A 12,582-nucleotide genomic window follows, 5' to 3' on the forward strand; every position below is an offset into this window, starting at 1 on the left:
TGAATCTATATTGTGTACAACCATAGAAATGAAATGATGTACCCCATTGTGTACAATGAATCAAAATGCAATTTGTAAAAAATTAAAAGATAAATTAAAAAATAAAAAAGAACTAAGACAACATACCTTCAAAGGAAATAAAAACAATTGTTTTACTAATACAGTAATTAATGGAATGAACAATAGTATATACAGGAAGTACTTTAACATTGTCCAGGAATTCAGCCTGGAGAAAACTACTAAGGTATAGTTTATATCTTAGATCAATGAACTACTGATGGTAACTCAATGAGAAATTTGTAAATTTTGAATGTGCTTGAAGCTATACTTCTGCCATGCTGAGCTCTATAGACCTCAAACTCAGAATGGAGTGAAAGAGAAACACTTTCTTTGTTATCTCGATTCATACCAGTTCGGTCAATTAAATATTAATTCTGATGGACATAGCCTATACTTTCTAAATGAAAGCAAATTAACTGCTCTCTACTGAGTCTAATTTCACAAAGAGTATTTTGCAAAAAATGCTTTTGTTATTCATTCTCTTCTCTATGTGAATGCATCTCCAAGGACTATCCCTCTACAGACTTTGTTAAATTGATTTAACATATATGCTATGCAATTGAATGATTCAATTTACAGAAACATCACTTATTTAGGAAAAAAAGAGACATTTCTACCATCAAAAATTCTCTCATTTTAGAGAAGCAAACTCATCTATATTCTCTGTTCCTTAGCAGTAATCCTTTGCTATAATTTTGTTGACAATCCCTTGATTTTTTCTTATCCATCACATTATTAGGACTATAAACAATATGCTATTTACTTCATCATGTTTTTAGAATAAAATTCTTTTGAACTTACTTTCTCATCTTGTTTTCTTTACTCTGCTCCATATGTTATTAAGCTTTGTCTACATTTTTGAATATAGTGTTTACTTTGCATTTATTTTCACAACTTTATCACTTTTATTGTATGAAAGAAATGAAATGTATTTATATAATCTGTTGTTTAGTGTGTTTACTATGTTTTGTTATTGGAAACAATATCAATAAAACCATTCTTTATCACGCTTCTTGGTGACAAATATTTGGAACATGAATCTAGATAAGAATTGTTGGAAAAGAATGTGTGCATTTTTAATTTTACCACATAATAATTGTTTTAGAAATTCATATATATATTTTTCTACACACCAGTCACAAAATTAAGAATATCCTCACATTCTTTGTTTTCTTTCTCTGTCACAGATATAGGTTGATATTTATTAGAATTACACAGAAGATTATGGATATATAGTCTTTTTTATGATCTCACGTGTGTTTAAGATAATACTAAATGTTTCAAAAAATTTAATCTAATTTTCACATAGGTCTTGCAACATTATGTGAATTTCTTTCTCTTCTTACATATTCTGTTCAAAGTTTCTTTTTAAATATTTGTTCACGAATGTCAGATATTCTGTGACTTTGCATACCTGAGAATACTCTTAATATAACTTTTTATTTTAAAGACAGTTTACTGAAATTCTATTCTCCAAATATTTATAAAACTTGAATTCATTTAGCTAATACAACTACTGAACTACTATATGGCATTCTGATTTTACTTCCATTTCTCTGTATTTTTCTTAAATGCCTTTTGTTGTTTTATTCTTTCTTCATCCTTTTGAGAGAACTTTTCCATCTGATATATCAAACTTGTTATTTGCTTCTCATGGGTAAACGTTGTCTAATTATATGATCTACTATAGTCTTTCTTGTTTCCATGTGTAATTTGCTTGTATATTTGTTATTTTTAATTTTTTTCTTGTCCATGTACCATAGTTATAATAATTGTGTGTCTTTTATTGTGTTTAAGTTGTGAATTTTTTATTATTTGTTCTTCAAAAATGCTAAAACATCTGCTTCTTAATGAATCTTTGATCCAACTTCTTGATTTCATTTTAAATAAACATAGGTTCTATTCAGATAGCTACTGATTTGCCTTTCAGTTCTTATTTCTTGCATAAACATTACATATGGACCAAAGGATACACTACAGCTGTTCTAGAGATTTCACTGAGGTAGAAGGTCCCTGAATTTTTATCAAATTTATTTTCCATACTCTGACACACACATGTATTTTACCAATGGAATTAGAGTAACTGCTGTGTGTGTGTGTGTGTGCACTGCACAGGTGTTGTATTGTATATATCGGAAAATCCTAACTGACTGAGATTTTGGTACCAAGGGTTGTTCTAGAGGAAAGGAAACTTAAGGATGAGCTTTATGAATTGATTCTGGGATTTCTAGAATTGGTTTTTAATTTGACAAGATGTAGAGACACTAATAACAGTATTTGCAATATTCCTAACTAAATACTTATGAAACGTAATGTTCTGGGTCATCACATATTGGTTAGGTTTGAATATTTTAGTCAAACTAGTTAGCATGAAAAAATTGGCTGATTAGTCCTGAGTTCTCTAACATGATGGCATTCAGATCATTCTTATTAGACCCATGACTTCCCTTCAAAAGACTATAAATGTTCCCTTCAAAAGACTATTATATAGTCAAAAGACTATATAATGCTGGTATTTAACTACTATTTCTCTCAAATACCATCTGGCACCTCTCTTTCATTCCCAGTTCTCAGTTTTTCTCCTTAAATGCCTAAAGTTGAGACTCTATTTCTTTACATATGAAAATCACTCAGGGTTTTTTTTTTTTTTTTTCCTTGTATATATGTATGTAGTTTGGCAGTTTATACTTGGTGTAGTAAAAGAAAGTACATTAGTTTTTCTCTTGTTTCCCTTCTAAGATCATTAACTCAACATTTAAAAATTTCCTCCTTGGTCTAATTTATCTCATTGTGCATATGTTCATAAATACATGTTATTAATGTCAATGTTAATGATAGCATTCCTTTAAAGTTTTGTTATCTTTGCCAATTTCCTATACTAAATGAGTCCATACTAGAAAACTGATTCAGGCTCCCCAATGACTTACAACAATTTCCTTGCTTTAGAACAGTTGTTAAAGGCTTCCCACAACACATCCTCAACAATTAATGCCAACAAGTCAATTCTGTTATTCTCTCATATATTCATGAAGGAGTTTGAGTAAGTTTTATTAGCTGAGACTCACATATGGTTACACTTTATAAATCTGTACTGTGACTCCAAGAGAAAAGGAAAGTTATGACCATTGGAGATGTGTTATTTTGATCCACTATGCTAAGACTGTTCTTGTAAAGCACATAGACATTATGTTTTATTAAAGAGTTCAGTTCAACTGTCTTTCAACTGAAAGAATAACATTTCTTAACCATATTCTATCACATCTTGGGCTCAACGCCACTAGTTCCTCTAGTAACTTCTTTTAAAATTTAAGAGCCGTGTTTGCTGGAATGCTATAATAGTTGACAAGCATTTGTGGTCACAGGTAGAATTGTATGTATACATCACTCAAAATGAACTACTTGGAGTCTTTGGACTTACTATTATTACTATTACATTGGTAGGGAAGCATGTTGTTAGAATTTTTGTTTTCTTTCTTCCTTCATCTTTTCTTTCCTTTATTTTTGACAACCATCTAAACTGACACCAGGTCACAAACTTAATTAGGTTAGACTATTCATTATCATTAAACTAAATAATAGTAAATCTCCATGGTTTCTTGAGAAATATACAGGGCTCTGTAAGTAAAAGCCAGAAGTATAAGATTCTATCTTTTGATTTGCTACTATGTATAAAATTTAAATTTTAGATTTAGCATTCACAATGACATATTAAATGTATAGAAGACTTTTTTTATTTGGTCTCACACATTGGAACCATCTAGTACATGGGGATTTTTGAAAATCATTTCTGTATATTTTCTGATAGATTCCACTTACCTTATTCCTTCTAGAACTAAATTTTAAAGTTAAATAGTTCAGCTAAGCAGTGCACTCACTTTATGTTTTCTGCAATCGGGAAGGTGGTGATTTTTTTGTTATCTATGTATATTTGTCATGGTTTTTCAAAGAAACAGAATGAACCAATTGTTCTTTATGAACTAATGAGGAGAACAAGCACATGTGCCTGTGTTTGTGTAGAGATTTATTTTAAGGAATTGGCTTATGCAAATTGGAGGCTTGAGTGTAAAAAATATGTAGAGTGTGCCAGAATCTGGAGATCAAAGAAGAGACAATGCTGTAGCTAAAGTCTCAAAGTCATCTACTCAGAATTCTCTCTTGCTTGGACAGTCTCCCTTTCATGCTGTTCAGTCCTATGGGTGATGAGATGAGGCTCATTCACATTACAGAGGGAAATCAGCTTTACTCACATTCCACTGATTTAAATTTTAATCCTATTCAAAAACACTCTCAAAGAGACCTCCAGAATGTGCTTGATCATGTATTTGAGAACTTTTGCTCAGTCAACTTGGCACATAAAGTTATCACTCATACCATGTAAGTCCATACAATTTTTTTAGTCCAAATACCTGCTCTTTACTACTTACACCTCAACCTAATTTGATTTTATGTGAGTATGAATTAGGCCCATGAAAACTGGAGAGACATTGTGTTGGTGCTCATTCTCCAGTGTTGTCCATAAATGAAAAATCTCATAGACTACAGGATAAATAACTTCTTCAGAATCAGAGTATAATTTAATAGATCCAAATGATGAAATTATGAGAGACATGGATAAAAAGGTGTGGTAGGTTAAAATAACAGCACTACCAAGTATCCATACCTGAATTCCCAGAATCCATGAATATTGCCTTATAGGGAAAAAGGTGAAATTTATATCATATGGCAAAAGACGTGATTAAGATTGAATCTTGAGAAATGAATATTATCTCAAATTATCCAGCTGGGCCATATACAACCACATGTACTCTTTTAACAGGTACAGAAAGAGAGATTCTATAATAGGAGAGAAGGGAATAAGACAATAGAGGCAGAGGTCGATATGCAACAACCAAAGAATTCCCTTATCCTCTAAAAGCTGGAAGGGACAAAGTGATTTTCCCCTGGAGTCTTTAGTGGAAGTGTGGTCTTAAAGACACCTTGATTTTGATCTAGTGAAAGAAACTTCAGCCTTCTGGTCCATGAAACTGTGAGACAATATATTTTTCTATTAATTTGAGACACCAAGATTATGATGACATGAAGTAAAACCCCAGGACATTACTAAAGAAGATAACACCAATTGGGCTTTTCAATGTGAGGGCAGTTTCTTCTGGAATTTCTGTTTAGAATAAATCTTAAGATTTCAGTAGTTACAATTACTAAAATAAATTGGAAGTTTCATTTAGTGTTTTTCCCCAAAAGTGATTATTAGCAATTTCTAACAATGTCAGTAAATGTAGGATGTATTTGATCGATATTTGCCATTTTTCTAGTTTAATTTTGTTTCCTAATCAGTCAGATAGGAACATTGGTTAGTGAAATTTAACAGCTGACATACCCATGTTAAACCAAACTGTGATTATAGTTCCATTTTCCTTCTGCTTCAATTTCCATAGAGATAAGACATTTTTATTTTGTTGTATATTTGAGCTGCCTATTTCAACTGGCTTTCCATTGTAGTTAGTATCTATGCTGACTTTTGATTGGGATTAGATTCCCCCCCCCCAAGAAATTGTTTCAGTGTGAAAGAACATAAAGTGTTATGCAATCAGAGATAGAAGTATTTTACAAAGTGTACACAATAGGCAAATATGTAGAGACAGGAATTCGATGTGATTGTTGGATCTGGGGAGAGAACAAAAATCAAGGGACAAAGAGAAATGGGGAATTGACTACTAATAAATTTGGAGTTTCTATTTTCATTTGATGATTATGATAAAAAAATGTGATAGTCACATAACTCCATGATCTTATTAAGAATTATTGGGTTGCACATTTTAAATGGGTTAATTATATACTAAATCTCAATACAACCATTTTCGGAAATAAAGTAGTCTTGGCATTGAATCATTCCATGAACAACAGTTACCTTGAAGGATGTCTTTCCTTAATTTAAAGTTAACCAACTCAATATCTACACTACTAATAATTTGTTGATTTGTCCTAAAAAGTGGGTATGTTTTAATAATGTGCATTCATCTAATCCCATGTCAGTTTTGAGGACTCTGGAGAACTAAATAAGCTTTTCAAGTGTTTCATATTTCTAACAAAGTCATAAGGATGTGAAACATTTAACAAGCTGGATACAGACTACACATTCAGGATAAACACCAATACACAATTTCTCTTCTCTCAGGTCTACTCTAGAGATGACCTCAGGGGTAATTTGATTGGAAGTATTCTAACCAGAGCAAGTATCTGTATTACTGATTTTATATATATATATATATATATATATATACATATATATTATAGTAAAATTATATATATAGTAAAATTGTGAAGAAATAATAGACTGAATCTATGAAAATTTCTTTGCCTTATTATGAAACTTATTTCTCATTCCTTTTGTAACTTCATCAGTGGATTAATTCATGGATTACTAATGAATTATTGTATAACAAATGGACTACTGATGGTAATTCTAGGCAGGTGGGGTCTTGGCTGTAGGAAGTAGGTTACTGGGGTAACATCCTTATCTCTGACTTCTGCTTTTCATTCTTTCTCCTGGTTTTGCCATGTGCTGAGAAGCTTTTCTCCACCATGCCCTTCCACCATAATGTCCTGCCTTACCACAAGCCCAGAGCAATGTAGTGCCAACCAAGTATTTGAGACCTCTGAAACCATGTTCCCCAAATAAGCTTTTCTTCCTGCTTGTGTTAGGTATTTTTTTGTTCACAACAAAGAAAAGCTAACTAGCATACCTCTAAAGTGCTCAGGAGATTCTCCTCTTCATTATGATCTGATGAAAATGTCAGATCACTGTGTTTACTTAGCAAAAGAACTTTATACCTCCATAATAAAGGGATTTGCTCCTTTTGGACAGCTTTATAAGTGATCCTGGCTTTGCTAATTAAAAATCATTAGAATTGCCCTGTTTTAGTGAAGGACCTTTGTGATAAACAGATCACACACACTGGCAGTAGTTCACAACCCTTTTGGTTGATCTGTGGTTATCTGACTTCCCTTAAAATGATGGATTGAGCACTGATTATTTATGAAAAATGCATTATAGTCATTCTACACTCACATGCATCATTGAACCTTATATTTTCTTTATTAATGTCACAAGACTGCCTGGATCTGATAACATCTGTCTTGGGGACATAATTATCTATTTACTTTCTCTTCATTTCTATGTTGTCTTCTTGTTCATGAGGGATACTTCCTTCATCTCTCTAAGATAGTGCCCTAGCATCTCTTCCTGGCATTAAACAGTATTTCCAACTCATTCACTGTCATTCTTAAAATCTAACTTAATACAAGATCAATATGTACTAAATTGAATAGTCACTGACTTCTATAGACTTAATCAGGTGTGAATAATTTTCAGTACAAGTAATAGGTCAAAAATTTATAGCAGAGAATGAATCTTAACATAGATCAAATATTTATTTAGGTCTATTGGAATTATAATAAGTTCCAACTCATATCATATTATAATAGGACAGGAAACAGTCCATGAATCTATGGCTGGTAGACTATTGTTGCTGTTGCAAACTCAAACTTTTACAGAATACCTGTATTTCATACAACTCCATGAAATAATTTAGATAATTTTGATGTCCATACTGTAATATCATCATAGAGGGCAGCTGCATTAGAGGCCAATGAAGAATACCTAGTCATATAGCTCTTGTCCCCCTATTGCATCATGCATACACCTTCTACTTGAGCATCCTTTCTATGTGACTCTAAGTTGGCTATCTCTGAGTCTGGTCCTGGCTTCCAAGAGTTATTTTGGTGTGAACCACCAGGCTATAATCAGAACACATACATAATTAATTGACAAATCATTTTTGTTATATTTAGCTAAGTTTTTTAAAAATAAAATGTATGTTTTATTTATGTTTTACAATGTGTATTTTCATATCAGTGCCATATAAATAATTTTACATATATATATTTGTGTATACTAAAAAAATACTGGTAAGGATAAATAACAAAAAAATAGAAACTATTATTCTAAATGATTATTTGTTCCACCATTCTAGAAAACTGGAAGCCTATCATGAGCCCCAAAGTGTTACTTAAAATTTATCTGAGGCTTGGAAAGAACTGCAAAGCTCTTTTCCAGAGTAGTTGTATCATAATGTCAGGAATGTATGAGTGACCCACTTTCTTTACATCCTCCCTGGCCCTTGGAGCTGTCAATATATTTTTTTAAACCTTGCCCTTCTATAGGTGTGTAATGGTTTGAAAACATGCAAGTACCATGTGAGCAGCAGTTGTACCCTTAGAAGTTTGTTCCAGAGAAGTGAAAATTTAAACTCACAAAAATCATCAGATGAATGTAAAAACTCCATTCATAATAATCAAAGATTAAAAATAATAGATATTCTTTAGCATGTGAATGGCTAAAAAACTCAGGTACAACCATATTATGAAATAGTGCTCAGCAATAAGTAAAAACCAACTGATTGAACATAGTGAAACTTGTATGAAACCCTGGAGAATTATGTTGAGTAAAACAAATAAACAAATGAAAAAACAAACCCCAAAAAGCATACATATGGTGTGACTCCATTTATAGACACAAATAAAGAAGTGGGTAGCAAAAATGTAGAAGTGGATAACATTTTAGAGGTTGCCTGCAGGGGTGAGGAAAAGGGAAAGGAGGTCTTTTCTTGAGAAAACATTCTACATCTTGACTGTCAATGTCATAATACCAGTTATGATACTATCATTTAGTTTGAAAGATATAATCCTTAGGAAAAACTAATTGTACAAGTGATTTTATATCATTTCTTAAAATTATATGTGAATCTATAATTTTTTGAAATATAAAAGTGTTATTTTAAGAAAGCAATCTATGAATTTTTTCTTACTTTTTCTAATCCTCATTTTTATTTTCTCCTACTTATATTTTTTTCTCTTATTTATATTTTTTGTTTGAGGAATGGTAAAAGAGGAAAAATGAGAGAGATAAATAGGCAAATAAAGATCTTTGCAATATTCAATATTCTTGAAGGTATTTTCTATCACAGCATTAATTTTAGAGCTCAATAAACAAAGTATTTTACTCATTTTATAATCTCATATTTCACTTGTAGTTTCACATATTTAATCAAAATATCAAATGTCCATTAATTTTTCATACATTTGAGTAAAAAGTAGCAGGAATACTTAAAATAATCATATTCAACTCTCAAGTTTGACTTTTTTTCTACATTGTTTTCATCTCCAAGCATTAAAAGTTTTGAAATGCTTATTAAGTGACTACTAATAATTTTCCTGAATTAGTTGATTATTCAAATGATGTCATTTAAGTCATGGTCTAATTAGTTTCAAGGCAATCACCTAATACAGTTTACCTTGAATATATCATCATATAACTACCCAGAATGATAAATCAAGCTGATGTCCTTCATTTTTTATTGAATCATGATATAACTGATTTATAAAGAATTTATTTAGATGAAATGTCCATAATGTACTTAGAAACATGATATGAAAAATAATATATTTTAAAAAATTTGTCTTAAAATAGAAACTCAACTTCCATTTCTGAAGGGAAGAAGTATGTGTAAATTCTCCCTATATACCCCAGTAGCCTCAAACAAAAATGCTGGAAATTACATATAAAACAATTCAGAAGACTCTTAAATAGTGAGAAACACTCACTATTTAAAGAAAGAAAACAGAGAAGCTATAAACATTGGACCCCAAGAACAGTGGTGAATTTCCTCAGGTATCCTTTTACCTCATGCATCACACATTTAAGCTGAAAAAGTTGAAGGTCTCCAAAATACTAATTATTGCCATCAAAAATAAGCTTCAACTGAGGAATGAAATTAAGGTATTTGCTGGTAAATGGATGAAACTGGAGACTATCATGCTAAGTGAAATAAATCAATCCCAAGAAACCAAAGGTCAAAAGTTCTCTCTGATATGTGGATGCCAACTCACAATAAGGGGGCTGGTGGGAAATAGAAGTTCATTGGGTTAGACAAAGGGGAATGAAGGGAAGGGAAGAGGGAAGGGAATAGGAAAGACAGTAGAATGAATCACGCCTAACTTTCCTATGTTCATATATGAATACATGACCAGTGAAACTCCACATCATGTACATCCACAAGAAAGGGAGCCTAAGTTCCATGTATGCATAATATGTCAAAATACACTCTACTGACATGTATATAAAAAAGAACAAATAAAAACTTAAAAAGGGAAAACAGAAGAAAATCATGGAAGATTAAAGCAAATCACCATTTCTCAGAATTACATAGGTAAGATTGAATGCATGATCAGTAGATAATTGGTAAAAGCAATAAAAGTAGGATAGAGTTGACTCTTTAATCTTTCATTATAAACTGAATTAATTATCATGGGAAAATAAAAAGCCCAAATATTACAGGACTAAGAGAAACAATATAGTTATTGTAGCTTCTTTGTGGCTTATATAAACTTAGAAGTGAATAAAACTCTCTGTAAGAATCAGGGGGAAAAATAAAGCTTTTAATCAAACTCTACTCTCCAGGAAAAGGGAAAAAGGACCAGGAAAGGAGCAATTTGTTAAAGCAGAAATTTTTTAGATAATAGGATCTTCATTTGAGACAAACATCACAGTAATAACCTGACGTCAATCTCACCTCTGCCAGCAAAGTGAAAAGGGAGTCTTGGATTTCCTGCCATGAGAAGCTGTGAGGATGGAGACATATACAATACCACCACCAGTGTGGTACCAGAGAAGGTCAAGAAGGGGACAGCATTGATGCCTGCACTGCAGACATAAGTCACCTTTGCCACCAAGCAGTGTCAGCAGAGATGATGATGGTAAGAGCCTGAACTTCCAAATCCAATCTGAGGTATCTAACACACCTTCTACTCTCCCTCTGGGTGATGACCAAAGTCAAGGGTGGTAAAAAGAATTCTACCAACACAGTGCTTATAGAGAAGTAAGAGGATACAGAACTCCCTTTTGCCCAAAAGTAATGAGACGCTTCCCCCAGATTGTGTGTCAGTGAAGGACCAGTGAGGAACTCAGCCTTCTAGTATCTCCAGATATTGAGGAGAGCATCCTCTTCCTTTTACTAGCCAAGTAATGTCAGAAAAAGTCAGCTAAAATGGATTTAATAAAGCCCAAATACTTATAAAATGAAAATGTGTAGGTTTTAGGGAGAAGAGGTGGGACAGAAGGGGTGTGGCTATAAAAAGATAATGTGAGGAAACTTCATGGAGATGGAAATGTTCTGTATTCTGACTGTATTACTGTCCATATTCTGATTGCTGTATTGTACTATAGTTGGAAAGATGTTAACATTGCTGGAAACTATGTAAACAGTAATTGGATCTTTCTACATTATTGCTTAAAGCTAAATGTGAATCTGTAATTATCTCAAAATAGAAAGTTAAAAATTTAACATTTTCATGTAAAAACTATGTATCAGAGATAATAATTGCAAACATCTCTTAACTTTGTTTAAATAAATTAAAACATTTCTGTGCTCATGAATACAATGGATATTTTTAATGTAATTGCTCACAAATAAGCTGACATAAAATTATAAGTAAAATTAGTTTTATAATTTTAAAAATAATATGAATTATTTTTAGAAATGTCCATGTAGTTAAAAGATATTTACTGTAAAACCATACTCAACTAATGTCATAACACACATAATTAAATTTTGTTTATATCAATAATCCCCTTTGAAAAGTAGAAAATTGTTGAAATTTTTCTTGGAATTAATATTGCATGAGTATAAGTATGAGTAATCCTGAAACATAGCTGATATTTAAAAAAATTTAAGTAGTGAGAAGTACAAAAATAAAGGCAAACACTGATAATTCTAAGCACATTTATGCCTATCTCAAGGAAACTAAAAATTTATAATATTGTTCAATTTTGTATCAGCATTTTTAAATGCATGCAATATCCTCAGGAGATTCCTATTCCAATAATAGATTACTGCAATGTGCTGGGCCACCGAGGAACACACTATTATAATGAGTTCAAACCAGATTCATATGAGTCATAAAAATATAATGATAATAATATAATGGTAATGATGATAAAGTGACTTGCACTAGGTCACTGTAGTGAGTCAGAAGTAAATGTAGTTGGGAAACTTAGGTGTTCAGACCATCCACTAAATCATGCTACCTCTCCAATTTTAAACACTCAATAATAATGCATATTCATTAAACATGTAACAGAAAAAAATTAAAAAGCAATACTTCCTGAATGCCTAAAAGGGAGCAAATGGTTTCCACTTCTAGTCATTTTCCTTCTTCAACTATGACATTACCTAAGATATTAATCTCCTTTGTTATTTCTGGAAATTGTGGATTTAATTGACTGCCTTTTACCATCTATGTCTTCCTCAATGCTTAGAGGAATTGAGAAAATTTAATAGCCGTATCAAAGGAGAAGGTCAGAGTACTAGTTTGCTAGGGTTGCAATAACAAAGAGTCATAAACTGGGTGGCTTAAATAACAGAAATTTATTCTCTCACAGTCTACAGACTACAAGTCCAATAT

This window comes from Sciurus vulgaris (genome assembly GCF_902686455.1).
Source record: "Sciurus vulgaris genome assembly, chromosome: 4".
NCBI lineage: Eukaryota > Metazoa > Chordata > Mammalia > Rodentia > Sciuridae > Sciurus > Sciurus vulgaris.